At 38.4% G+C, this 27632-nt stretch overlaps 1 pseudogene; it reads right to left on the reverse strand.

Moving 5' to 3' along the window:
- Positions 1 to 7463: 7463 nt before the first annotated feature.
- Positions 7464 to 27171, reverse strand: LOC121105764 (annotated as a pseudogene).
- Between the last annotated feature and the right edge of the window lie 461 nt (positions 27172 to 27632).

Consider the following 27632-nt stretch of genomic DNA (forward strand, 5'->3'; position numbering starts at 1 on the left):
ATTCATTAATGGTAATCAGTCTGTTCAAATTTTCTCTCTCTCATTGTTTTGGAAAGTTAGATATTTCTAAGAATTTACCTATTTCTTCTAGATTATTCAGTTTGTTGGCATATAATTTTTCATAATAATCTCTTATAATCCTTTGTATTTCTTTGGTGTAAGTTATTCTCCTTTGTTTTTGAATTTGAGTCTTTTTTTTTTTTTTGAGGGAGTCTGGCTAAACTATTAATTTTATTGATCTTTTCAAAAACCTGGTTTCTTTTGGATCCATTTTTATGACAGTAACAGTCTATATTAAGTTGATGGTCATTTAAGTTTAAACCATTTCTTACTTCTCCTCCCACATTTTAAGTATATGTTGTCATATTTTACATCCTTTTATTTTGTGAGTCCTTGACTGATTGAAATACTCATTTTTACTGCTGTTGTGTTTCTGCCTTCATACTGTCACTTTTGGTCTTTCCTTTCCATTCACAGTCCCCTTTATTTCTTGCAGGGTTGGTTTAGTGGTCATGAACTCCTTTAGTTTTTGTTTGTCTGGAAAACTCTCTCTCTCCTATTCTGAATACCTTGCTGGATAGATATATTTCGCTGCAGATTTTTGCTTTCAGCACTTTGAGAATATCCTGTCATTCCTTTCTGGCTTGAAGTGTCTTCAAAATCCACTGAAAGCCTTATAGGTCTTTTGTATATATCAATTTCTTTCTTCTTGCTGCTTTTAAAATTTGTCACTTGATTTGTTGTTTTAATTGTAGTATGGTCTTGGTGTAGATCTGCTTTTGTTGATTTTGCTGGGGTTCTCTGTGACTCCTGCTTCTAGTATCTGTTTTCTTCCCCATTTTAGCAATTTTCAGCTATTAGCTCTTCAAAAAATTTCTCCTCTTTCTTCTTCTGGGACTCCTATAATGCAGATGTTACTGTGTTTGATGGAGTCACTGAGTTCCTAAGTCTATTCTCATTTTGCTTTTCTTTTTCTCTCTTGTTCACTTAATTACTTTACATTATTGTCTTCTAGTTCATTAATTCATTTCTCTGTTTCTTTGAGCTTGCTTACTTGTGCATCAAGCATGTTTCTAATCTCATTTATTGCACTCTTTGTCTCTGATTGGTTCTTTTTATCTTTGTCTTAAGGGTCTCATTGAAGTCTCCCATTCTTTCCTCCAGTCCAGTGAGTTTTTTATGATCATTTGCTTAAGTACTCCTCAGGCATCTATTTACATCTGTTTCACTTAGATCTCTGGCTGTGGCCTTGTCCTGTTCTTTCATTTGGGACAAATTTCTCTACACATTTTGTCTAGGTCTCTGTGTTTGTGTTAGGAAAGTCAGCTATGTCTCCTGTTCTTGAGGGTAATGGCTTTATGAAGAAGTAATCTAAGTGTCCTGTGTAGGGACCCCCTGTTCCCACATTTGAGACAATGCCAGAAGCACGTGCTCTGCTATTTTGTCTTGTCTGGCTTATCCTTTAAGCCTGTCCTCTGCAGAGGCTGTTTGCTCCTTGTGGGCAGTGTTTGGTCCCTGGCCTGAATTTAACACATTGTAACTAGGTGTGCTCTGCTCTTAGTAATAAGACCTATCACCACTGCCACCCAAAACTCTCGGTTGGGAAACATGGTGTTGGCAGAGATTTGGACCAATCCTTGTGGGGGGGCGGCGTGGAAAGTTCTCCTCCCTCACCCCCAGTTGGGACTGAGGCAAGTGTGGGAGGGGCAGTCTCTACTACAGCATGGGAGGCTGGGACTTGGTGTATCAGTTTGGTAGCAAGTGATGGCACTCCGGGCTGTTCCCAAATGGCCTGTGCTAGCTAAGTGGTGGTGAAGGGAAATGGCACCAACCAGTTCCTTTTTTCCTAGAGGTCTCTCCATGAATGCCTGTCTGGAACATACTCTGATAAAAGCAAAAAGCCTCCCCACTGTGCCCAGGCACTCTTCAGATCACGGTTTCCATGCTGTATGTCTGGGCTGTGTGCCCTGTCTTCTCTCCAAGAGCATGCAGTGCCCTTTGGGGTCTGAGGCAAGCCCACTGATCTTTAGAACTCAAGGCTTAAGCCCTGCTGGTTGCAAGAATTCAGGAAATTCAGCCCCTCTTAGAGGCTTTCCAAGCTAATAGCTGTAGGGATTCATTTTTCCCTGGACTCCTCTGCTGTGCCAGTCTGTCTGTCCCTTCTCAATGACAGTAACTCCTCCCCATTGTAGCAACCGGATCCATTTCTCTCCCAAGCCACATCTCCTTCTTGCTACCTTCTTTGATATGGCCTCTTGTCTCCCTTTTAGTTGTGGAGTTTGTTCTGCCAGCCTTCAGGTCAGTTTCTGGGGTATTTGGGATGATGTGATAGTTAACTAATAATATTTAGTGTGAGGTGAGCTCTAGGGTCCTCTTACTCTGCTGTCATCTTACCCTGTCCTGGATTCCCTTTATTTTTATTCCAGGTTTTCAATTTGTTGTTCATAAACAACTTAGGTGTGTATAGCAGTCTATTTTAAGTTGATGGTTTAAAACCATTTGTGGGCGCCCTGGTGGCACAGCGGTTAAGCGCTGCTCGGCTCAGGGGCGTGGTCCCGGGCGTGGGGATCAGAGCCCCACCGCTATGAGCCTGCTTCTTCCTCTCCCACTCCCCCTGCTTGTGTTCCCTCTCTCGCTGGCTGTCTGTATCCTGTCAAATAAATAAATAAAATCTTAAAAAAAAAATAAATAAAACCATTGTGAAAGCATTTTTTACTCATTCCTCACATTTTATGTATATAAATATGTATATGTCATATATATCATACTTGACATCTTCTTTTTTGTAGAAACACTTGATTTATCATAGCCAATTTATTTTCCTGCATATGTGCTTTAACCTCCATACAGTTTTATTAAGAATTAGTCTACTTTTGCATTTATCTGTGAAATTTTTTTCCTTTCATAATTTTCTTACTCCTGATTATGGCTTTTCTTCCCAAAGAATTCCTTTTATCACTTGTGTGAAGCTGGTTTATTGGTGATGATCTTTAACTTATGTTCATCTAGGGAACCACCTCTCCATCTATTCTAATAGAGAACTTTGGTGAGTAGTATGTTCTTGGTTGCAGTTTTTTTCTTTTTCAGTACTTTGAATGTATCATGGCACTTCCTTCTGGTCTGTAGAGTTTATGCTGAAAACTTTATCTGCTAGCTTCATAGAGGTTTTGCTTTATGTAACTTTTCTCTTTTAGCTTTAAAATTCTCTTTACTGACTTGCTGCCATTTAATTACTGTATGCCTTGGGTGTGTATCTTCTTGGGTTAGGTTGGTTGCGGTTCTCCATGCCTCCTGGATCTGGATGTCTGCTGCCTTCCCCAGATTAGGAAGTTTCTTCAGCTATTGTTTCTTCAGATTTTATTGTCTGCATGTGTCTCTTTCTGAGATCCTATAATGCAAATGTTACCATGCTTGAGATGTATGCGAGATTCCTTACTCTGTTCATTATTTTTTCTTTTTCTCTTTAGCTTGGTTGATTTCCATTTCTCTCTTCTATACCACTGATCCATTATCCATCTCTAGTCTACTACTAATTCCCTCTAGTGTATTTTTAATTTCAGGTGGGTTCTCCGTTTCTTTTTATATGTTCTATCTTGTTGAACATCTGAGGTCCTCCACACTTTTCTCAAGTCCATTGAATAGCTTTATGACCATTACTTTAAATTTCCTCAGGTGTATTGCTTGTCTCCATTTCATTTAGCTCTTTTGCTTGGCTTTTGTTTTGGTCTTTCATTTGGCTCTTTTCCTCTCTCTCATTTTGTCTCTCATTTTGTCTAAGTATTAGGGAAGTCGTATGCTCCTGCTCTTAAAGTGGCCTTAGGAAGAAGAGTTCCCAAGGGTGCCCTGTGGCACAATCCCCTGTTCACCAGGACCAGGTGCTTCAGAGCTGTTTCCTATGTGGGTGTTTGTACCCTCTGTTGTGAGTGACCCACATTTGTCTCGGTTCCAGTAGGCTACTTTGCCTGTTGTGGGTACACTGGTTTGGTCCCTTGCTGTTAAGGGACCAGTGCAGGGCCACAATGGTCCTATAGTTGATGCTGTCAGCAGTCAGACCAGATGCCTACCCTCAGCCCATCTACCAGGGCTGTAGTCTCATGGACATGCAAAGCATTCTTTCATTTCCTTGTCCCCCGAGAGGCTTTTGTTGGTAAGCCAGGGCCTGCAGTCAGGCCCAGTGCCTGCTAGCCTGTCTGCTGGGACTGTGGGTACACAGGTGTGTGTGGTTATCTTCCCCTCTCCTCGAGGCAGGAGTCACTTAGTGGTGCCAGTTCCTCGTAGGGATGCTTGTAGGTGTGTTGAGACAGAAGCTACATTGGAGATCTGCCTGCAAATGGGGGTGAGTTGATGGGGCAGATATTCAGGAGAACATGGGGGTGGAGCATTAAGTCTTAGCAAGATAGGTGGAGAGTATGCTCATTCTAACAAGTGTCTGGCTATCTAGCCCGGGGTGGAGGGAAATGGTACTTGTCAGATATTTTGTTCTTGAGAGTCTTCTGTCCCTGCCCCACCAGCACACAGTAAGAAGTAAATATCTTGATGTACACCCCAGGCACTTTTCAAATTGCTGCTTATATGCTATATCTCAGACAGGTTATGGGCCTTTAAGGGCAGGGAATCCGTTTTCCTAAAGTGACCCTCAGCTCTCCTGAAGCTAAGTATGTGAATTTTAAGTACTCAGTGTTAAGCGTGATGATTGTAAAACTAACAAAGTTAAGCGCCTGTAGTTTTCAAAGACAAATGTTAAGGGGACTTGTCTTGTTCTCCCAGTGCAGGTTCCTGTGCCTGGAATGCCTGGTGTGAGGCTCTGCCATTATTGTTAGTCTTACTGAGTGGTTTCCCAACCATGAATCCACCTCCTACCCTTTTAGATGTGGCCTCTTATCTACCATGAATTGTGGAAACTCTGTTCTACTGGTCTTTTCTGAGTTAGCCTGCTCATGTGGCTGTTATCTCATGTGTCCCTTGAAAGGTGAGTTCAGGATCTTCCTACTCCACCATCTTCCCTGAAGTCCTTTTTTTTTTTTTTTTTTCCCCAGAAATTAGTTTCATACAGCTGCTACAGTGCCTACATAGTTTACATTCCCAGTAACAGCACGAAGGTTCCCTTTTTGCCACATCCTCACCAAGATCTTGTCTTTTTATTCTAACCATTCTGACCTGTGTAAGGTGCTACCTCATTGTGGTTTTGATTTGCATTTTCCTGATTATTAGTGTTGACCATCTTTTTCATGTGTCTGTTGGCCAGCCATCTGTATGTTTTCTTAGGAAAAAATGTCTATTCAGGTCCTCGGCCCATTTTTTTAATCAGATTATTTGAGGCTTTTTCAGTGTTGAGATGTTTAGAGTTCTTTTTATATGTATTTTGGGTTTTAAAACTTATTGGATATATCATTTGCAAATACCTTTCCTCATGCAGTAGCTTGCCTTTTGTTTTGTTGGTTTCCTTTGCTGCACTAAAGCCTTTGATTTTCATGTAGCCCCCACTAGTTTAATTTTAGCTTGTTTCTTGCCTGAGGAGATATCCCTAGAAAAAATGTTGCTAGAGCCAATGTCAAAATACACGCCTGTCTTCTTCCAGGAGTTTTATGGTTTTAGTTCTCACAGGTCTTTACTTACTGTCTTGTGTTTGTGTATGGTAAGAAAAGCGCTTTCAATACTACGTGATCAGAAGTGGTGAAAGCATGCATCCTTGTCTTGTTCTGATCTTAGAGGAAAAATTCAGTCTTTCACCATTGATCTAGAGATTAGCTTTGTGTTTTCAATACATGGTCTTCATTATGTTGAGGTATGTTTTGCTTCTAAACCTATAGTATTTTTACAAATGGATGTTGTATCTGTCAAATGATTTTCTGCATCTATTGAAATCATATGGTTTTTATCCTTTCTTGCAATGTGATGTAACATGTGACTGATTAGCAAATACTGAACCACACTTGCATCCCTGGAGTAAATCCCTCGATTGTGGTGGAATGATTTTAATGTATTATTGGATACCATTTGCTAACATTTTATGGAAGATTAATCTGATACCAAAATCATATACAAATACTACCCCCAAAACTATAGGCCAGTATCTCTGATGAACCTAAATACAGAAATCCTCAACAAAATACTAGTAAGCTTCTATGTACCATTTTTAATCTTTTAGCTAAAAAGAACCCTGAAAAAAGCAGAATATAAATTTTATTTAAAACACTGTATACCAAAAATAGATTTCACCAATATACAAATTGATATTTTACATACTTTGTACATCTAATTTTTGTATTGATATCACATGTCAATTTGTATAGTCATTTTCTTAAGGGCAATAATACCCACATTAAATCTTTTAGAAAAAGAATCTGATCTGTATTTTCCATCATCTGGTCTTACTAATTTATTTGGGGACAAACGTGAATATCTGCTGCTTGCCCAAATCCTACATTTTATCAATTACGGGATCAGGATATACTACTAGCGAATTTAAATATTAACCAAGTAAGACCAGCTACATCAGATACTAGAAAAATGGGAACAGAAGAGTTGCCATGTGAAGTTCACGTCAACCGTTCATCCCTAACAGTAGAGTAGACAGTCTGTTGTTAGTACTAATTTTCTGTATTTCCTTATGTGTGCATCTTATCTCCAATGATACCCCATAATAGAAAGGAACTACAGCCTTCCTTAGAGTGAGTACACACAGCCATGGTCAAGTACTGTTAGATCAATGAATGTGGCCATTCTTTATCAGCCTGAACCAGCTTGTCATTTCTTATTACTCACTGTTTTCTAGTGGTTAAGAAAAAACCTAGTCCACATTTTCTTAATGAAATTTTCTCAGTTTTTAGTAACTTAATCATCTAATTTTTAAAAAGGTAGTTGAGAAATTCCCCCACTAGGATAAATGGCATTTATCATGTCTTAATCAGATTCTGCTCCAAACACAGAAAAGCAGACGGTTGAGGCACAAATAAATACAAGGAAAAAGCCTTCTCCATCAGCCTCCATCTGAAAGGAAAGAATAATAAACAAACAGTGTTTCTACCATAGTCAATAGTGGCATGGTTCTTGAGCTCTGGAGACTTCTAGGAACTCCTCTGGCAAACCATTCTAAGTTGAACCACAGAAACACCATAGTAGCCGATCAAAAAAAAAAAAAAACCAAACAAAAAACAAAAACCCTAAAATCACAGGTAATACTATGACTAAAAGGCAAACCTATTAAAAAAAAAAGATTCCAACTCATTCTTTAATGATATAACTATATTACAAAGTCCTTTTGCCAGGCTTCAAGTATAGAAATAATTTTATTTAGAATGTAAAATCTGGGAAAATGTCAAGATTTGAGAGAGTAGCTCTTACCTTTTTATTCTGTATACAATAAAATGGCAGTTTATAACACTGGTATTTCCGACAGGAATTATAACTTTAAGCACCCAAAACTCCTAATCAAATATTTCCTGTTTGGAATACATAAGCATTTCATACCATTCCCACATTTATTCATCTCTTGTATCTAAATCTTTAAAAAGCTGAATATTTAAAATGCACTGAAGAAAATTACTTTTCCCTTTTCTTTTTAGGTGAGTGTTCCAAAAGTGGGGTAAATTCAGCTTCCTCACTGTGTTTTCTTTTCTTTTTTTTTTTCTTTTATGGTCACTCTGGTAACCACTGGAGTCACTGCCTTGGAAAACAGGATCCTGGTCCTGATCTCTCTTGGTGTTTTTCTTCTTCTTTCTTTTTGGCTCATTGTTGCGAGAGGCTATTCACATTATCAATCTGCAGGTCTGTCTCTTTCTTCATGGTGGCATCTGCACAATCTGCTAGCTCTCTGTTACCATTTTCTATTTCATATGACTCTGGATCTTTCTTCTTTTCTTTTTCTTCTTGGAGAGGTTTTTCAATACTTTCTTCAGTGCCAGTTTCTGTTACTTCTTCTAGAAACTGCAGAGCACTGGTTTGTAAACAAAATAATAACAGTTGAAAAATTTACATAGCAATAAAAAAGAATAAAGTGAGATCAAGAATATACCAAGTTTTTTCCCTAAAAATGACTGCAGTACAAGATACAGAAGTATGGCATAAATTTCTAATATTCTATTGTTATCCCTTAGCCCATTAAAATGTCTGGAAGGTTAAAAAAATTTTTCCAAAGTACTTTTCCAGGCTGTTTGATACTCAAAAATGACAAATTTTGTCAAAATGTAGCTTCTAAATTTTGGCTTGGTTTAGGAAAATTGGTCACAATAACATCAATACTCAGGCTTATTAGCCAAGAACTAACAAGTGAGAAAATGTATACTTCCATTATCTATGAAATTAATGGAGTTTCCACCTACTCTCTCAATCCTCGTTTCATTTTTTTCCTTAACCGCGGCTTTAAAGCAGTATTAACACTAAACTAAAAACAAGGATCAGTGAAGTAGCCCTCTCTCTGGAACTGCAGTCCTCTACAGTAACATTAGCTACATATGACTAAGTAATTTCAATGAGGTAACTTAATACTACACAAATGTAGCACACATTTCTTATCATCACAGAACATTTCTATTGGAAAACTGTTCTAAAACTTTTAAATCATACTCTTGTTAAAATCAAGGCAAAATCTAAAAAAAAAATTAACACCAGCAATATTCCCAAAGCTTCTTTTCCTTTCACTCCATTAAACTTGCCCCATGGAACCAAGCTCAAGATGACAGCAGTTCTTAATTTCTGAATTTCTTTGTATTGAAATTTTCTACCTGGCAAAATGACAATAATTCAAATTGTTTCAACTTGTAAAAATAAAAGGCTACTAGTTATGATCTTTTGGTTGCTAAAAAATTAAACTAGAAAACGGTAAAAATACGAACAGTTGGGTAGATGGGTGAACTACACTATTCAATGCTTTGTCATAGCACTTAAGATTCCTATTACAGTGACATTATGGTTAGAAGCATAAGTATTCTAATAAAATTTATTTTAAAGAGGGCTTATGTTCTCTAAATTCGAGAACTAAATAGAAATGACTAAGTATCAAAATTAAAATAATGTGATTAGAAACTGACCTAGTGATATTTAATTTTCCCGAATGCAGAATACTTCGCAGCATCTGAGTCCCAACGAGAATATTTCAAATTCCTAGTTCATCACCCACGTTTATCTCCAGGTTCTGCCACTGCTCAGTGGGCATCTGCTCAGGTTTAGGATGGAGGCATTGAAACACCCATGTACAAACAGCCAATGTGGCTGAAGACACTTTATTAACTGTACCTGGGAAAAGGGAAAAAAAGGTAACATCAAGAAATCCAAAAGATTTAAAACGAAATAAAACTTTATAAGCTTCAAACTGATCTTCAAAGAGAAAACATCAAACTATGATATAATTTGAAACGAAAAAGTTTTCAATTAAAATTTACATGTTATACTAAACCATCATTTTAGAACACTGTAGAGTTTTTAGAAAGGTCAAACTTTACTAAGTAATTGCATATCAATTGCCTAACTTGATAAACAACTACTCTAAAAACTCCTCAGCTCCCAATACCGGATTCCCTGGGGAATAGATTATAACCATATTAAAACCAAGCAGAAAATACTCTTTGATATGACCAAATGTGAAAAGACCTCAAGGCAGAAAGCATGTGCTTTCTATAACTAGGATCCACATTATATTTCTATAAACAGTCTGAATTTCAAAGCTTAAAAGCATTCTTTACAATTAACTTTAGCGTGATGTAAGCAATATATCAGAAGACAGCTTACCCTTCATATGCAGATCTTGAGCATGGCTACTTTGAATCACAGTAACATTTTTAGAAGCTTCAAACTACATGCTCTATGATCTTAAGCTTAAAATTAAAGTTTAAAAACTTTGGTTTTCTTTTCCTCCCCTAGAGTCAACATAGATAACATACATAAATGAACATCTGAAAAATTTTAAATCATGTATTAACATATATACAGCCTGTTTAATGTTAGCAACTCCTTATACATAGAAAATTCGCTTTGCTGTCATTATCAGGAGTCTGGTGTTCCCAGTGGTACATTCTGGATGGTATGGACAAACTGAAGTGCATCTATACAATGGAGTACTATTCAGAAGTAAAAAACAAAAACAACAACAACAAAAAAAAACCCAAAAACTATCAAGCCATGAAAAGACCTGGAGGAACCTTAAATGCATACTGCTAAGTCAAAGACAAGCTGAAAAGGCTACATGATATGATTCCAACATATGAAACTGTGGAAAAGGTAAACTATGGAGACAGTAAAAAGATCAATAGTTGTCGGGTTTCAAGAGGAGGGCAGAAGGGAGAGGGGATAAATAGGTAAAATACAGAAAATTTTTAGAGCAGATTGAGTTATTCTATAGAATAGAGCAATGGGGACACACTGTTATTGTGTTGTACATTCCATGGGTTTTAGAATGCACAACAGAGAAAATTTTAATTCTAGATTTAAAATAATGTATCAGCTTAACAACTGTAACAAATTTATCACACTAATACGAGATGTCGATAATAGGAATAACTGTGTGCTGGGGTGGGGAATGAAGAGGTATTTTCAACTCTTTTTCTGTACATCTAAAACTGCTATAAAAACTTAAAGCCTATCAATCAATCAAATTAAGAAATAGGAAAAGGGAAGTCTTTTCAATATAGAGATTCTGGAACAACCGAATAACTATAAGAATAAGAAAAACAATCTCAAGGCCTACTTTATACACAAAAATTAAAGCCTGGTCATAGATCTAAATGGAAAAGCAACTAAAAAAACCCTACAAACTATCTTCATAATCTAGAGTAAAGTTTCTTACACAGGATCCAGAAAACAGTGGACCTCATTAATATTAAAAACTTCTGTTTATGAAATGATACCATTACGAAGTTAAGAGACAAGTCACAGACTGGGAAAATATTCACATATACATTTATCTGAAAAGGATTTGTAGGAAGACTATAAACAGAACTACTCTACCTCAAAATACAAAAACCATTAAAAATGGGCAAAGCACTTCAGTAGGCCCCTTACTGAAACACATGAAAAAGAGCTCAAAGGAGAAATGCAAATTAAAATCATAATGAGAAACTAGTATATGCCCATAAGTAAAATCAAAGACTGACAAAACCAAATGCTGGCAAGGATGCAGAGCAACTAGTACAGCTAAATGGGAAATTAGCCTGTGTTTCATAAGGTAAACTACCTATGCTGTGACTTAGCAATATTGCTTCTAGTTTTTACCTAAGAGAAATGAAAATGTACATTCACAGCTTTATTCATAAGAGCTCCATACTGGAAACAACCCAAATGTCGATCAATAAAGATGGGCAATTAAATTATACATTCATACAACTCAATACCATGAACAATGAACTGAAATAAACTACCAATACACCAAACAGCATGGATGAAATGCAAAAACATGTTGAGCTAACAGGTCTAGATTTTCAAACACTGTATAATGAAAAAACTAATTTTACAATAAATGCAATCAGAACAGTGGTTATATCTGGAATAGAGAGGATGGACCCGAAAGGGCATGAGGCTCTTTCCAAACAAAAATGGATATATGCTCTTAGAATTCATTGAACTGCACACTGCGATATGTGCATTTTGTTGTATGTAATTATACCTATTAAAAAAATTGAACAAACTATCCAAATTTACTTGACGACTGGACCTTATTGTAGGGAAAAGAGTAAAAGGACTGATTGATTTTTTTTCATTTCATACTTTCTGTATAGTATGGTATTTCCATGAGTACACTTACACAAAGCAGGTAAGTGTGGAAATTTTTAAGTACAAATCTGCCAACCTTCTTAGAGAAGAAAAACTACACTACAGCCATACTATTGGTATGGAGACTGGTTGTAGGATCTCAGTTGGGCAGCCCCAGGATACTCCTCCTACCAGTTTGATATTAAAAAACCTTTTAAAATTAGAAATGCCTTTATAGATTTTGAAAGTAAAATTGACCTGTATTTTATTACAATAAAGGGTTAATAGGTCTTAAATGATTAACAAAAAATTAGAACTGCTTAAAGAAAAAAATTATGTGTATATATTTTCATATATATATATGTAACAATGCATACACCCAGAACTATTGTAGGAGAGAAAGGCAAGTACAGAGCATAATGGGATATAGTTTAGTCAACTCACATCAATCTGTATTTCCAGCTTCTCTTGAAAAATTAAAAGACCTTACCCCACAGGGCCTTTCATTCCCAAGGCACATTATAGGTGCCCTGACCTCATCCTTCATTCACTTTCATTACCTGCCTGGGCTCACAACCCTTTGAATTTTCAGCTCCCCTTTGATTACTCATGATTTGAATCCTTTATAAAGAAATTATTTGTGTATAATTGAGAAATACTTTTTTTAACCGCTTAAGATCATTCTGGTGCTATCCAAGAAGAGAATAAATTCTGAGACACATTCTCTGCACATACATGTGAGTCTTAGTTTAAGAACTTACACGACATTGAACTGAGGGTAATTTTTTTTCTTTAAATTTTTAGGAACCAATAATAAGCAATCCATTTGCTTCCCAAGTCTCTTAAAATTTTCCAAATTACATTATTATTATACAACTATACAAAGAAAGCTTAAAAATATATATATATATAAAAATACATACCATAAGCTTTCTCCTGTTCAGGACAGAAAATAACAAAAGCTTCAATGTTAAGATGAATGTGTCCTTGATCATCATAAATATCTCCCAGTTCACCCACTACTTTGATGTTATCATATGCAATGAGGGATACCTAAAAAGGCTATTAAAAAAGAAAAAATATATTTTTTATCCTCCTTAAACGAAGGCTATTATCATACTGATTAAATATACTATATAACCACACATGCCAAAACACAATAGATATTATTAATCCCTACAAACTTGAGAATTCAATTTCACCAAATGGTTTCAATAAATTGACTAAGTTAAAAATGATTCAAGATAGGTACCCAGAAACAAAATGTCCGATTATGCACACTAAGTAGCTATGCATCTAAATTCTAGTCATGTAGAATGAGGGAAAAAAGACTTGCAAGAAAAATGTTTTATTTCTGAGTGTAACTGAATCAAGACAATTTTGGTATTATCCACCATTGCTGAATTTCTGTACTAGATGGCCCATAGTAAGAGAAGTATTAGAGTCACAGGTGAAGCCCTGAATATTAAAGCCAATGACTTATGGCTTAAAAATCCTCAAACTGCAACTGTTAGTAATAAATAGAAATGTTAATAAATGAAATATGTAGTTTTATTTATTAAGAACTGATTGTGCCACTTTATGACAGGATTAGGGGCACCATATTTCAAAATGTCATTTCCAAGTACTTAAGAAATTTTAACTATGAAGGAGGCACACCTGGTGGCTTCATACTACACCCACTACTTAGTCAAGAAAACTTCTGACTCTCAAGGCCAGGCTGAAATCACTCCTCCACTCCTAGAAGACACCATGGCACACATCATCACTGAACTTGATCTCGCTTTTTATTGACTATCTGTGATATTTGCATTCCACACACTACTCTAAGGCCCTTGAGAGCACAGAACATTTTTGTTGAATTCTACCAAATTTCTGAAACTACTCACATAGCATAAGAAAAAGAATTTATCCCTAATAGCTGTTGCTTAAACAAAACAGCCAGGAACCACTAGAAAGGGACTTTAATAACTATCAAATCGAGAAGACCATAAACTCAGGGACTTACTCAGAAAGCATTTTTCAACTTTAATTTCTGCATTGTTTCCGCAAAGAACTACATCACTAGGACAGTCTTAGGAGCACAGAAAACCCAGAAGTCTACATGACCTCTGAAGTGAGGAACAAACAGATCTGTAAATAGGCAGACACAGAATCTAACTCTAGACAGATATCAAAATATATGTGAGTATATATACTTATATGTTTATATATACACACATACACACACACCAGCATAAACTCATGTTTGCATTCATCTCTATATAATAAATTTCCAGGAATGCACTAGCAAATTCAAGGGCAGATTATTAAGTAGGAACTCTCTGAGAACTATTCAATACTTCAGAAAAGCATTCCACCAATGGAGACACTGTATGTGTTCTCTGAGTTGTCAACTCAAAACTCCCTGCATCAATCCACCCTTGCAACAGACACATTCACGATTCTAGGATCAGGGCAGAAGTCAGATTACTTCAGTCATCCCACATAGTCATGTGTTGAGCATTATCACATTGCAACACATTTTTTATGGTATCGTGTTGGAGCACTCGGATTTTTTTTTTTTTTTTTTTGCAATTGTGTAGGTAGTTATATTATCTTTAAGTTTCAATTCACAATAAAGATGTGTTTTCATGATAGTAAAGTTAGTAATGCAAACTATTTATTATAAGAGAAAGGTACTGCGCTCTTCTGTAGAATTCAAAATTGATAACTAGGGAATGTGACCATAGAGTAAACCAAAAAGGATTTGTGTAAATCCATCAAACCTTTGAGAAACCATTTACTGGACATCTAAATTTTTTTCCAAATAAAATACTGAAAATATTGATTACTGAACACAGGTTTATCTACTTTTGTCTTATTACAGAAAAAGTAAGGATAAATTTTGGATCTGTTCATAAACATGTTTATGCTATGTACGACCTAGCAGGGACGTGCCAAAAGGGAGGGACTCCCTGCAAGGGCGAGGGGAGGGGAGAAGACTTCAGTCTCCCAGGCTCCCAGGTTGTGGGGGACCGCACTGACAAGACAAATCCCATAATATTTGGCTTTGAGAAAACCTGAGGGGCCTCCTTCCCAGTTTCTTTGTTTGTTTTAAACAATCAACAGGGCTTAACACCTAGGGCTTTAAAAATCAGCAGCCTCAAAATTGGTGCCAGAGCGCTGGAGGGGATGGAAAGCACGTCCCTGCCCTTAAAGTGACAGTACAACCAGCAGCCCCACTAACATACAGCTCAGAAGCAGACAGTTTCTGAAAATGCCTGGGGTATACAGGAAGGAGATTTATTTAATAATCTCAGAGCTATCGGGCTGTAGAGGCAGGAACTTTGGGAGTATTCTCCAAGAACAAAGAGCTGGTGGGTGCCATTTCCCTCCCCAGCACCCGCCCCCAGCCTAAATACAGGACAGCTAGCTACAGGACCCAGCACGGCACAGCAATCTCCACTTTTAGCTTGCTAAAAGCATGCCTAGCCACACATTTATGTGGATCCACCTCTCCAGCCCCTCTGCAGAGGAGTCTTTCAGGTCTGCTTCAGCTCCCCTCCCACAGCAGACCAAAAGTAATAGACCTTGCCAGCACCGTATACAGCACACTCAGCTTCCCCAGCCTCTGACACATCTTGGCTGAAGCCCATCCAAAGTAGTGCCGCAAGCCTTGCACTGTACATGCAGCCCCAACGGCCAACACACTCCAAAGGGACACCTGCTCCTGGGAGAGGAAAACAACAGCACACACCAATCCAGCTGCTGCCCTGCAATGGACGAGGAACAGACATCTGGTCTAACTGCAGACCCAGCCCACCAACAAAGCTTCTCAGGTGACCACAGGAAAGCACCCTTGAATTTGGTGCTACAAAAGACTACTCTGGCTCAATTCAAGCCCAAGAGTGGCCTAGACTAGCCCACTAACAACAGAAGAGCTAAACCCTACACAAAGGCAAAGAGAGCCACTGTAGACAACTGGACTGAAGGAAAACATGGCTCAGCCACAAAAAGCAGGGCACACACAACACACAAAGAGACGCCCTGAAGTGCCAGTTTCTGATGAATAGGAACACATAGCACAGCAGGACATTACAAAGACCTCTTATTTATAAGGGCATTACTTTCAAAAGCAGATTGACTTTCCTAACACACAGACACAGAATTAGACAAAATGAGAAGAATATGTCCCAAATGAAAGAACAGTACAAATTACGAGCTAGCGAAATGGGATATATAATATACCTAGAGAAAGTAATGATCATACTAAAAGATCATTACTGGATTTGAAAGAGTGGAGGACATCAACAGTGAGACCCTCAAAAAGAAATAAAAACATAAAAAAACAATTAGATTGTGAAGAACTCTAAGTGAAATTTAAAATACACTACAGGAATAAATCATAGCTGGAGGACACAGAAGAATGGCTCCAGCGACCTGAGACAGCATAATGGAAAGTAATCAAGATGAACAGGCAAAAGAAAGAAATAATAATAAATGAAAATGGATCAAAGGAACTCAGAGGACAACTATCAAGTGATTAATAACATTTGCATTATGAGGATCTCAGAAGGAAAAGAGACAAAGGGAGCAGAAAATTTATTTGAAGAAATAAGAGTACTTGAAAAATTCCTGGGTCTGGGAAGGAAACAGACATCTAGATCAGGAGCACAGAGGACCCCAGACAAAAGCAACTCCAAAGAATATCCACACCAAAACACACAGTAATTAAAAATGGCAAAAATAATGATAAAGAGAATTTTTAAAAGCCTCAAGAGAAAAAGAAAACAAAAAGTTACATAAAGAAAAACTCCATAACCATCAGTGGAGTTTTCAGCAGAAACTACTACAGGTCAGAAGGGAGTGGCTTGGTACATCTGCAAAGGAAAAAGAAAAAAAAAAAAAAAAAGCCAGCCACAAGGATACTCTATCCAGCAAGGCTATCATTCAGAGGGAGATAAAGGATTTCTCAGCGAAAGTTAAAGGAACTCCATCACCACTAAACATAGTAACAAACATAAGGAAGTAATCAATAGTAATACAATAATAGTAGAGGACTTTGTACTCCCAGCTCCATCAATAGACTACATCATCCCAAAACAAAATCAACACAACAGTGACTCTGAGTAACACGTTGGAACAGATGGATCTAACCCATGTATACAGAACATACCATCCTAAAACAGGATGACAAACATTACATCTATCGTTTAAATCATTCTTTTCAAATCACACAGAATATTCTCCAAAATAGATGTGACTCACAAAACAAGTCTCAATAAATTCAAAAGACTGAAGTCGCTACTATGCATCTTTTCAACCTTAATGCTATCAAAGTAGAAATCAACCAGAAGAAAAATCAAAAGAACATAACTATGTGGAAGGTGCGATGCTACTAAACCGTGAATGTGTAAGCCAAAAACCAAAAGAAATAAAAAAAATTACATGAACAAATGAAAACACAACAGTCCAAAGTGTTTTGGGGATGCAGTAAAGCTGTCTTCTAGAGGGGAACATTATGCAGTACAGGCCCTACCTCAAGAAACAAGAAAAATCTCAAAACAACTAACCTTACACCTAAAGGAGCTAGAAAATGAAACGAACAAAAACCAAAATCAATAGTGCAGGAAAAAAAATAATAAAGATTAGAGCAGAAATAAACAAAATAAAAAGAAACAGATCAGTGAAATGAGGACCAGGTTCACCAAAAAAGATTAACAAAATTGATAAGCCTTTCACCATACTCATCGAGAGGAGAAGAAAGAAGAAAAGGAATTCAAACAAAATCGAGAATTAGAAAGAGGAGAAATCACCAACATCAAGAAATACAAAGCATTAATGAATTAAAAAATTATATATCAACAAATAGGACAACCTAGAAGAACTGGATAACGCCAGAAACTTAGAAAATTTGAAAAGACTGAATTACCTAATATAATTGAATGAATAACCTAAAAACTCCCAAAAACAACAGTCCAGGACCAAATGACTTCACAGGTAAATTTACCACACATTTAAATACTTAATACTTATTATTCTCAAACTATTCTAAATTCCAAATTCATTCCTGAGGCCAGCATTATCCTGACCAAAAAAAAGACACCACAAAAAGAACCACAGTCCAATATTTCTGATGAACATACATGCAAAATTCCTCAACAAAATATTAGCTAACTGAATTCATTGATACATTAAAAATTATTCACCATAATCAAGTGGGATTTATTCCTGTGAAGCAAGAGGGGTTCAATATATGACCAAATCAATCAATGTGATACACCCATCAAAGAGAAAGAATAAAAATTGTATCACAGGGCGCCGTGCTCAGCTGAGAGGATCCTCTGCCTTTGGCTCAGCGGTCATGATCTCAGGGGCCGGGATGCAGCCCTGATCAGGCTCCTGCTCAGTGCAGTCTGCTTCTCCCTCTCCCTCTGCCCCACCCCTGCTCAAGCGTATGTGCATGATCTCTCTCAATGAATAAAATCTTAAAAACAAAACAAACACTTTTCATTTCAAATGATGTAGAAAGGCATTTAAGCAGTGCTACAGCCATTCAGGACAAAAACCCTCAACAAACTAGGTCAAGAGGAACATACATCAACATAATAAAGGCCTATATATGAAAATCCATAGCTAACATCATCTGCGAAGTGGAAAAACAGAACTTTTCCCTAAGAACAAGATACCGTGAAAAGGTGTCCACTCTCACGCTTCATTCAACAGAGTACTGGAAGTTCCAGCCACAGCAGTCATACAATGAAAAGAAACAAAGGCATCCAAATTGGTAAGGAAGAAACACAAATTGCACTCACTGTACATGACATGATACTACATAGAAAACCTCCAAGACCTCAGGGAGCCTGGGTGGCTCAGTTGGTTAAGCATCTGCCTTGGTTCAGGTGGGATCCCAGAGACCTGGGATTGAGCCCATGTCAGGCTCCCGGGCTCCCTGCTCAATGGGGAGTAACCTCTTCCTTCCTGCCTCTGCCCTTGCCCCCAACTCATGCGCTCTCGTGCTCTCTCAAATAAAATAAAATCTTTAAAAAAAAAAAAAAAAGTCTGAGAAGACTCCACCAAGAAACTACTTAGAACTGATAAATGAATTCAGTAAGGTCGCACAATACAAAAATAAACATACAGAAACGTTGCATTTTTAAACTAAAAATGTAGCAGAAACAAATTAAGAAAACAATCCCACTTACTGCACCAAAAATAAAATGCTTTTAAGAATAACTTAACCCATAGGAGGAAATATCTGTACTCGACAAGCTATAAACATTGATGAAAACTGAAGACGGGGGTGCCTGGATTGGCACAGTTGGTTAAGTGTCTGAGTCTTGGTTTCGGTTCAGGTTGTGATCTCAGGGTCATGAGATCGAGCCCACTATCGACTCCACACTGGCACCAGAGTGCTTTAAGTTTCTCTCCCCTCTCCCTCTGGCCCCACCAGCGTCTCTTTCACAAATTTTAAAGAAACTGAAGACAACACTAAACAAATGGGAAAATATTCTATGCTCATGAATTGGAAGAACCAAATATTGTTAAAATGTCCATACTATCCAAAGCTGTAACTAAATGTAATCGATCCTATCAAAATCCAACAGAATTTTTCACAGAACTAGAACAAACAGTCCTAAAGTTTCAGAATAGGAGAGATAAAAGGATTTCTCAGGAACCACAAAAAGACCCTGAATACCAGAAACAATCTGAAAACAAACAAAACTTGGAGTATCACAATCACAGATTTCAGGAGTCATACTATAAAGTTATAATAATAAAAACAATGTATGTAGTGGCACAAAGCAGACACATAAGATCAATGGAACATAATGGCCCAGGGAAACAAAGCCAAGCCCATGATTATATGCTCAATAAATCTCTGCAAAGGAGGCAAGAATATCCAATGGGAAAAAGACAGTCTCTTCCAACAAAATGGTGTTGGGAAAACTGGACAACTACATGTGAAACAATGAAACTGGAACCACTTTCTTACCATACACAAAAATAAACTCAAAATGGATTGAAGACCTAAATGTGAGACTTGAAACCATAAAATCCTAGAAGAAAGCAAAGGCAGTCATTTCTCTGACATAACGCCTAGCAACATTTTCTAGATAGGTTCCCTCAAGAGCAAGAAACAAAAGCAAAACTCAAACTACTGGACTACATCAAAATTGAAAGCTTCTGTATATGCAGAAACAATCACCAAAAACTAAAAGACAAACCTACTGAATGGGAGAAGATAGTTTGCAAATGACATATCTGATAAAGAATTAATATCCAAAATATATAAGAACTTATATAAGTCAACACCACAAAACCCCCCAAAATAATCCAATTAAAAATGGGGGAAAAAGCATTTCAAAGAACACATACCGACCAACAGACACATGAAAAAGAGGTACTCATCATCACTCATAATCAGGGAAAATGCAAATCAAAATCACAATGGGGGTATCACCTCACACCTGTCAGCAATGGTCAAAATCAAAAATACAAGAAACAAGTGTCGGCAAAGTGGAATGAAGAAAAGAAAACCCTCATGCACTTTTGTTGGAAATCAAACAGGTGCAGCCTGCTGAAAACCATATGGAGATTGTTCCAAAATTGACAAAAATAGAACATCATAAAAACGAACTATCAGGTGTAGCAAGATTACAAAAGCACTACTTCAAAAAGATTTGCATCCTCATCATGCTTTTTCACAGCATAAACTTTACAACTCAAACTATGACCAGTAGCCTGGTGTCCACCAACAGATGAATGATGAAGAAGTGGTGTGTCCATATACTAACGGAATATTACTCAGCCTTCAAAAAAAATGAACTCTTGCCATTTGCAACAACATGGATAGATGGAGAGGGCATACGATTAATGAAAAAAGATCACTCAGAAGAAAGACAAATAGCCATATGATATTTTAGTCAGATGTGGGAATTTAGGAAACAAGACAAACGAACAAAAGAAGAAAGAGACACGCCAAGAAACACACTCTTAAAGAAAAACAAACTGATGAGTTACCAGAGGGAGGTGGGTGGCGGGATAGGTGAAAAGGGTAGAAGGGGATTAAGAGTGTATCTTTTATGATGAGCACTGAGTAACATATAGAACTGTCAAATCATTATACTGTACACGTGAAACTAATGTTTTTTACTTCCTAGTTTTCACTAGAAAGTAAGTTTCTAGCATTAAGAATTCTAACAAATGTCATTAAGACTACTGGAGGGCGTGGGTGGCTCAATCGGTTAAGTGTCCGACTCTTGATTTCAGCTCGGTCGTAATCTCAGGTCATGGGATAAAGCTCCGCACTGGCCTTCTGCACTCACATGGCATCTACTGGGATCTCTCTCTCCTCTGCCCCCTCCTCCCTGCACTGCTAAAGCATTCTCCTCTCTTTCTCTCTCTAAAAATGAAAATAAATTCTTTAAAAAAGAATACTCGAAGGGGCGCCTGGGTGGCTCAGTTGTTAAGTGTTCTGCCTTCAGCTCAGGGCGTGATCCCAGGGTCCTGGATGGAGCCCGCATCTAGGCTCCCTGCTAGGCAGAAGCCTGCGTCTCCTTTCCCACTCCCCCCCTGCTGGTGATTCCTCTCTCGCTGTGTCTCTCTCTGTCCAATAAATAAATAAAATCTAAAAAATAAAAATAAAAAATAAAGAATACTGTAAATACTGAAGAAGCAACTGTGTATGTAAGGAAAATAAGGTATGTGTTTTTGTAGAAAGTATGAGAATGGGAATACATTTTTGTTGAAGCGGAAAAGTACTTGTCCCAAAATGAGACTCATTTAAAGAGGGAACACAGGACAAAATTTTAATGTAATAAATAAATAAATTTTTAAGTGTGTAGGAAGTCTGTGAAAAGGAATATTTGCAAAAAGTATGTGTGGTCACAATGAAGACTGGAATTAATAGTTTAAAAGTACATGGTTTACAGATTGGAGTTTGGTTTTCACTCTGTTGAAATGGCAAGGTTTCTGGAATATTGGTCTGCTCTTGATGATAGAAAATGTAAAAGGTTTTCCTTTATCTTGCCCAGAAAAAAACAAAGTTTGCCTATCGGGTCTTTAATTACTTAGTAAATCTAAATCTCTTCTCAATATTAAAAAAGCTAAGTTTGCTAACAAAACTATGTAAAATTCTTAGAGTTTTGTAATGATCTGTGGTCCTTTTCAGGCATGCAACTTTATATTTATTTATTTAGAAGATTTTATTTATTTTGTTGAGAGAGATGTGTGTGCACAGGTAAGGGAGCACAAGCAGGAAGACAAGCAGAGGGAGAGGGAGGACACCGCCCCTGAGCAGGAAGCCCTATGTGGGTTGTTGATCCCGGAACCTCGGATCATCAACCTGCAGTAAGGCAGAAGCAACCCGAATAGCCACCCAGGCACTCCTAAGCATGTGCTTCTTTAAAAAACCTTCTCGATATTCCTTTTAACGCAATTTCCCTAAATTCAAATTCTCTACAAAAAGTCTTTTTGCTGAATATGGATTATTTATTTGGTTATGTTAAATTACATAGGAAGCATTGTCAGATAAGTGATGATAAATCTTTTAGATTATATTGCATGGGTGAATGCTATGAAATTCCTAAAGTTTTTAATATATCCTGGTACAACATCGTTACCTGTAATTCTGATTATTGAAGTACCATCACAGAAATAATCAGATTTCCTTTGTCAACTGCTCTATAATGAAATCTCATATGATCTTTAACCATGGCCTTTTTTGAGTCTTTTGTCATTTACAGTTACTATTCTGATGCTCTTACAAATGTGTTTCATCTTTCCAAGGAGAACTCAGGAGAGGACTTTTAGGGAAACACAGGTTTCTGATACACCTTAAGATCATAAAACTGGGCTTCGCCATAGGAATTACTGGGAATATGGGAAAACTATTCAAACTGAAAGTAGAATTAGTAAACATGAGACTAAATGAATCAAAGAAGATGATTATGGCTTTTAATGACCCTTGTTTGAAACAACACTGGTTCTCTAATGTTTCGCTCATCAGGATTTAAGGAAACAGTGATCTTTTTCTCCCTTACCTGATCTCCTCCAGAATTCAGAAACTCTGTGAGTATTCTTACCTTCATGGCAATTACAGTTATTTGCATAACTTACAATGGAATCTCTTAACAGGTCACCATTAGAAAACTTATTATTCTATTACCAAGGCTTTGACTGGAATGTCCTATTTGAGAGAAGACATGCATAATTCAGATATGACCAGCCAGGTTTTAAGGAACTAAGGTTGACTTTATGCGAGACCAATGAAGCCCCCTGAATAACTGGCATAGCTGCGTACCTTGTTTACAGGGTTCCCCAGGAGCCTTACCTGGTAAGAAGGAAGGTACCTACTGACAGGCTCAGGAACATCAGGATATTTAGGGGACCCCAAGAGTGCACAGAAATAATCAGATCTTTTAAGGTACTGAAAAGTGAGTCTTTGGCAAGTATTTGGCTTGGCTCTTAGCCTTGAAATGGCTGTTAAAGCTCAATCTGAAATTCCTTATGAGATGTTCCAGCAAACAGATCTGAAAGAACATATGCAGCATGTCACTACTTGTTGTATTCTTAGTATTTAGGCCAAATTGGTTAAAAATGGACTTGTTTTAAACAAATTAGTCTTAATTTACTATTGCTGATCAAATGAGGGTGATTTTGGAGAGAAAAATTGTTTCAGTAATGTATCTTTATGGGTGTAGATTCTAGTTCTGATTAATTGTCTAAATGTTTACTGTTTACCTAGAACACGGGCTGGATCCTGAATTCTTCTAGTTTCCTTGAATATCTGATTTCTACCTACTTATACACTTACGCACCTGACTTTGAAAGCCCACCTGAGGACCACCTCCTAAAATGAGACAAACTGTTTAACTGAACTTGAATTCCTGATATACCTCAGGTTATGAAATGTGGAATAAGATGCTAAGACTATACATTAGAGTTCCCAAAAATGGCTCTCTATGAAGGATGGGTCAGCTTAATATTAAGGGTTATTGCGATTGGATGCAAGGTCAATTTCATTCCTCAGTCCGACCTATGCCCCTTTTCGGCAGGAAGTAGCTGGAGTCATTCCTACGCATCAGAATGAGGAATGATGTAAAGCCGTGGTGGTATGGGAACCAAACAGAGGTACTGTGTTCTTGCCAAATGAATATATTGCCATGTCTATTGACTCTCAAAACACTTGTCTTATTGCCCCAGCCCCACATGCTGATTTCCTCCTTCTTGCCCCAGGAAGTGTTCTCCCTGTTGTGGGCCACCGCTTGCGTGAAATTCACAATTGCTTTGATGGCTGTGTCTGTGGAAAGGATCATTTTGCTGATGCCTCCACTTGATGACTCACTCAACTCTTTACCAGGTCACTGGGAACTATATACTTCTAAGTATTTTCTTTTGTCTTATAAGGTATAGTAACCTCATGTAACTGTTTATATTACTGCCATGACGTGAGTATCAAACCAACCTCCCAATATCTGGCTCCTAAGTGCATCACGTTAGGGTGGCATGTATACATACACACTGTACGAGCCATAAAGATGTTGGGAGTAAAGCGCATGAATGCTACAATACTGACCCCATGTTTGGCCCTCCATCTTGTTCATGTCTGGGTGATGACCTCCCTCAGGGCTATGGATTCCACTTCCCGAGGTTAACCGTCCTGACTCACAATGTGGAACTGGCTCATTCTAGTCTCTCCCTGAAGTTATTTAGATAACTCAGTGAGGAGGAACATACCTTTCCTCCCCACTTCTGGAGCACATGTGGCGAACCACAAAAGTCTGTGCCAAGTGTTAGACCTCTGACCCCACCACAATGCCCTCTAAACATCCCTTTGTGACTCTGTAAATGTGAACTAAGGTCCAGACACTGTGGAGAATAGCTATTGTGGATACCCTGGATCATCACCTGCCCAATCTTCCGTATGTCAGTAAATTACCGAGAATAAAACTCCAGTGTGAACTGTGAGTAAGTCTTGCTTCATTTTCCAATCTCAAATGCTCTCTCAGTTGGGGGATGCTTTATTGTCCTCCTCTACCTCCCAACACCCTTTCCTCATTTCTTAAAGTGAAGCAAGTCCTCCTGATCCACGGATGGTCCCCCAAAATCTGTAAACTCCTACCTATATGTGAGTTAAGATTGACTGACATTACAAATCTTGATATTTTCAATGAGTGGTCCCTAATTAGAAATGCATAGTTGATATGCATGTCTTTGTTAGCCGAATACGTGCAGTCTTTACTTCATAATGGGGGTGAGGTTCCCTCCAAGTGTGTGTAATGAGGGATGAGGGGAGGAGAGGGTGAGAGTGGCGTGTAGTTCTCATCTGTTCATAGTGCAAGCTCTGCTCCACAAGGCACACACTGTCCTCATTCAAGAAAGAAATTATCCTTCAATCAGTCCCTTATATCTCTGGTGTAATGGCTCTTGACTGGGGACACTTCCCCTAGCCTGTCAAGTGGAGGAACCCTTGATTGGTTCCAGGCAATGCAAATATATCAAACATGGCCTCTTCCCAGATTTTATGACCATTTTTATCCTTAAATCTCTCAAATCCATACTCTCCAGTCATTTTCTCTTGAAATTTTTTTAACAATCCCTTAATTGGTCTCCATGTTCTCCAGTCTCTCTCCCCTTAACTCAACAGCTAGCAACCAAGTGTGGTTTCTTAAACTGTGTTGACTGTCCCGAGAGATCCACATTTACTGCGCTTCAGAGTAGCCAGATTCCTCTGTGAGAGTTGGAGGCACCAAGAGGATGAAGTGCTAAGCCTGCTATAAGCAACGGAAAAAGGGAAACAAAACAAACCTAGGAGACCAGAAGGAAAGAGAAATGAGTTGTCCCCCCACGCTGTCTTTGCCCTCCTCTCCAACTGCATGCAATGTTCTTTCCCTAACTTGGAAATACCCTTACTCCAGTTACGTAGGTACTTAACAGATTCTCTTCTGCAAAGCAGTCTATTTTATATCTGCTATCCATTTTGTTATATGCACACTCTTTTTTTTGCCTTGAATACTACCATCTCAAAGAACCCTTTTTCCTATTAAGTTGTTCTCAAGATCCTAATATCAAATTCACACTCTTCCTCTTAATGTAACTTATCTTTAGATTTCTGTCTAAATTTTAACACTTCACTGATATTATTCATGCTACATTTCTATCTTTATTAGGAACTACTGGTTTCTCCGAAATAGGGTTCTTGTTTGGTGGTGTGGTGGTGGTGAGTGGTGTGGAGTGGTGTGTGTGTGTTTTTAGTCCCAAGTCCCTAGTAGACAAAATAGGCACACAACAAGTGTGTTGGTGCTTAGTATCGCTGTACATTCCAAAGACTTGCTTGATTCTTAACCTGTTCAGAATCCCTGAGAAAGTAAACACTTTGGATACTTTACTCCAAGAAACCCGGACTGCAAATTTCCAGAGGAGAGGGAGGGGTCATGAAGGGTGTCTGAAGAGCACATAGGACTCTATAGGTATTCCACTCGTCCGAGTTTAGAACCCCTGCTTTTCAGCAAAGTAGTTCTACTGCAGTATAAAGTACACATGCTCCCTCCCTCTGACCCTCACTTTTTGTAACTCAGGTTTTTTCTGAATATATTAATTTTAAATGGCCACAAAGTTTTCACTTCAAACCCAACAGACAAGCCAGTTAGACTAACGCATCTGTTCTTAAAAACATAAACAAAACAAAAATTGTACTTTCCTCATCCCACGATCAGGTCAAGACAAAAAAACCCTAGCGAAAGTACCAGAGCCAAAATAAAACAACAGAAACTCTCTTTCACTTGGTTTCCAAATCAACAACTGACTAATGCTTTATGTGCAATTGGTAACTGAACGGGATGTAATTTAGTATGCCATTCAGGAAACTTCCAATGTCAAACACACAACTGGGCCTACCCGGATCTCTAACTGTCTATTCTTACCCCTACGCGCCAGTTCTAGAACAAGCTTCTCCATTCTCCCCTCGCAGACACAATTCACACCTTTATGTTTCCCTTCTTGCTCTATAAAATGGACTCTGTACAGATCCCGACTAGGGAGATATTGTTTTGGGCGGATGAAGACTCCAGAACGCCTCGAACTTCTAGTAAGCTCCAGGTGACCCGCGCGTTCTTCCCATTCACCCCTTTCCTTACACCATCAAGCATCAGCCTCTTCCCACCACCCCCCTACCTGTGCTTAAAAGGGGTGGCGGCTGCGTATATGGCGTTGTCGGCGCGGCGGAGGAAAAGTGATCTAAGAGATGGTACCTCTCGGAATAAGCGCAGGAGCTCCGCATCTAGCTGTCCGGATACCGGTGCGTTTCCGGTTAAGGTAACGCGGCGACAGAGCGATGTTGTCTTCGGTGCGGGCCTGCCACCAGGCAGAGTAGTGGCTATTCACCAGCGCACAAGGGCCGCGTAAGTCCGGCAGCTCTAGGCAAGGCAAGACGCCGGCCTGTCCTACCACCGACTGCCCTCAGGGGCGCCTTCGCGGCGGAGCCTCTGAACAACCCGCAGCCATGCCGCTTGTCAGGTTTCCCGCGGCGCGGCACAGCTGACGCAGGCACAACCGGCTATTTCACGACGCCGGGTTTTACGTCATCCAACAGCGAGCACGCCCCTAGGAAATTTCTCTCCTTGGTTGCATTAGGCACCTCTGACCAACAGAGGGCGCAACTTTTTCGCACTGGAGCCGTGCTTACGTGTTAAACGTGCCCAAAGAAGGCATCCGCCACCATCTCCTCTCTTCGGGGCGGGCAAGCTTTTTATTTTCGCTAAGGTCATCTTTGGATTTAAGTATGTACGGTTTAATAGGGCTTACCCTTTGATACTATTTCCAGTAGTAAATTTTACAAGTGTGGACAATACAATAATAAACTTTAAATTTTTAGGGATATATATTTTCTGCAGGGAATCCAATCCTAAAAAGCAGAGATGCCTCAAATGCAACACATCCTAAAAATAAACCCATCGTTTCTCTCC

This window comes from Ursus maritimus, unplaced genomic scaffold, assembly GCF_017311325.1.
Source record: "Ursus maritimus isolate PB19 unplaced genomic scaffold, ASM1731132v1 scaffold_3, whole genome shotgun sequence".
Classification (NCBI taxonomy): Eukaryota; Metazoa; Chordata; class Mammalia; order Carnivora; family Ursidae; genus Ursus; species Ursus maritimus.